General features: G+C 33.5%; 1 protein-coding gene across 1 annotated transcript in view; it reads left to right on the top strand.

Moving 5' to 3' along the window:
* ADCY1 (adenylate cyclase 1) overlaps positions 1-2,562 on the top strand; it is a 329,625-nt gene that overhangs the window by 240,047 nt on the left and 87,016 nt on the right. The gene's annotated exons all lie outside the window — the stretch shown is intronic.

Below are 2,562 nucleotides of genomic sequence, written 5' to 3'. Positions count from 1 at the left end.
TATTAGGGCAGATCAGTCCAAAGAAATGGACTACCCTCAATAAATCACAGAATAGCTTAATCAATGCCCCACAAGAAAGAGATATATACTGGATGGCCTGAGATAAACAATGACTTTATACAGTAGGTGTAGAAAAAAATCCCATTTATTATTACCTATAGAAACAAAACATTTTTCTTTTTCAAAATACACAAAATATATCATACCTTATACAAACCATTATTAATGAATCTGATAAGAGAGAGCCTGTAGATTATCCTCTAATATAAAAAAGTTTGGGGGGGTCAATATTTTCAAAGTGCTTTATGCAGTTCTGAACAAGAGCACCTTGTTGCCACATGAATACCAGTAAGCAATACCCATGCTATATAGAACTGCACAATATGGATGTGATGTTTGGATCCAGTTACGATCCACAGTCTGAATTTTTATCTAGAGCTTAGTGAGCAGAGTGAGTGTAAAAAAATGCTGAATGTAGGGAAACAATTAGGAAATTCCAGTACAGTGCTTGCCGTGTAATCGAATTACTAATATCAACGTTTTATTATTTTTTTTGTCTGCTAAAATAATGTGTGATGCTTAGTTACCATTGTTTAAATTAAGGGTTTGCAGTAATTCTAAAAAGACAAGCATTTGAGATTAAAATATCTTTACTAAACATACATTTTCTGTTACAATAAAAAAAAAAACCCGACCTAGAGATTGACCATACTGTATAATAATAGTGCATATGCAATTTAAAAAAAAAGACTAATAATTCAGTGGACAGGACTCTGGGCTTAAAGCAGGCAAGAAACAGTGAATTGGTCTTCCTCTAGGCATAGCGATGGTCTTTTTCCTAATTCTTCTGAATTGTTTCACTATTGGGCTTTTAAAAGCTTTAAGTAACACCTATAAAAAGAGACACACACTATCTAGGTAGTTCAATACAATGTTGCAATTTTCCTGTCATGCTCTAGGTGGCCTTATAATATCATAAATGATTTAAGGTCAAACAAAATAATGGTTAATTGACACACAATATTTAAACCCCCTATACTGGCTAAATGCTGTTGTTGCAGCTCTTTGTACATAGGTTTACGTCCTTGTTTCAATGTTTAAAAAGAGAGGCAAGCTGAATGACAGGAACAAATACAAACATGTAATTCTCCATGCTTTTATGTGGTCATTTATTTACAGTAGATCACACAAATACTCTAATCCAAACTAATATATCCTGCATCTTATTGTTTAAAGTAAAAAATAAGAGCACAGATGCTCTAGGCAAAACATCTAACAATAGACTGTGTAGCTCTCACTTCTGTGTTCTCAATGGCAATTTATGTGTCATGAAACCTTTTTAACAGACAAAATAAAGTCAGAAAAATCACCATTTCTATTAAATGTTTGAAAACAATTGTGCATAACTGCATATACAGTAGTATCTATACATCTTGTGACAGACATCCATTTACCTCCAACCCTTTAGATAACTGCTAACATAGCTGCAAACATTTCCAAATAATTGTTTTGACATTTTGCTGTTGAAGTTACACATTTAATTGCACCATTTAAACTACTGTCTTGAAGGATACAACTTATTATTGAAGTGGAATAAAACAATGAGTGTGTGTTAAATGCATTGTTATAGATATTAACATAGAAAAAATATTATGTGAATTTAAAAAGTAAAAAGGGAGCAAAAGTATGAAACAGTTGGTTAGCATTAAAACTAAGGACATCCCAAGGCCAAATATTTACAAAGAAAAATGTTTCAGTCTTCAGACTGTTCGTAGAAATGTGCAAATCTATACAGCCTGAGACTATCCCTAAAAATCAGAGTCAGTTTGTGAGTACTGTGAATGTTGCCACAGTTTAGACCCACCCCTTTGTTACTGCAACAGATCCGCCTGTGTTATATATTTACAATTTATATTCAAATACACTTCCTGCTGAGCTGGTTGTTTGTTGCAGATAATTATATTAATATCCGTGACTACAATAAACTATAGTATATACTCCAGTATTTTGCAAAGCTCTGCAGTTGTACTTTGGCTCTCTGTGGTCCAGTACACACAAGCATATTTTCATCTTAGCTTGCAAACGCTAGTCTACATAGCAGAGAAGCTTTGTCTGCAGAAATAAACAAGCATTGAGCAAAGTTCATCACTCATTTATCACACGTCTGAAAAGTCAAAATTCTGTTTTTTTCCTGAATGTGAAGCTCTTTAGACTAGCGCATATAAGCTAAAGGGAAACATGCCCATGGTATCTAGGCCTTAACGCAGTGTCATTTTAAAAAATCCATATATACATTAATTTTATGGCTTCAGTCCCAATAATACAGAATTAAATGAATAAAAGCAGGTATGAGAAACAGTCGTCATAACCTTACATTCCAACACCTTCCAGCATACAGGTGAAACTCGAATAATTAGAATATCGTGCAAAAGTAATTGCAGTAATTGCTGCAAAAGGGGCCCAAACCAAGTACTGAGTACATATGCATGCTTGTACTTTTCAGAGGTACGATATTGTTCTATGTACAATCCTTGTTTTATTGATTGCATGTAATCTCATTTT

The sequence above is a fragment of the Nanorana parkeri genome, unplaced genomic scaffold (assembly GCF_000935625.1).
Source record: "Nanorana parkeri isolate BGI_ZX_2015 unplaced genomic scaffold, ASM93562v1 scaffold1205, whole genome shotgun sequence".
Lineage (NCBI taxonomy): Eukaryota > Metazoa > Chordata > Amphibia > Anura > Dicroglossidae > Nanorana > Nanorana parkeri.
The sequence above is the reverse complement of the archived record's forward strand: the minus strand, read 5'-3'. Positions and strand labels throughout refer to the sequence as shown.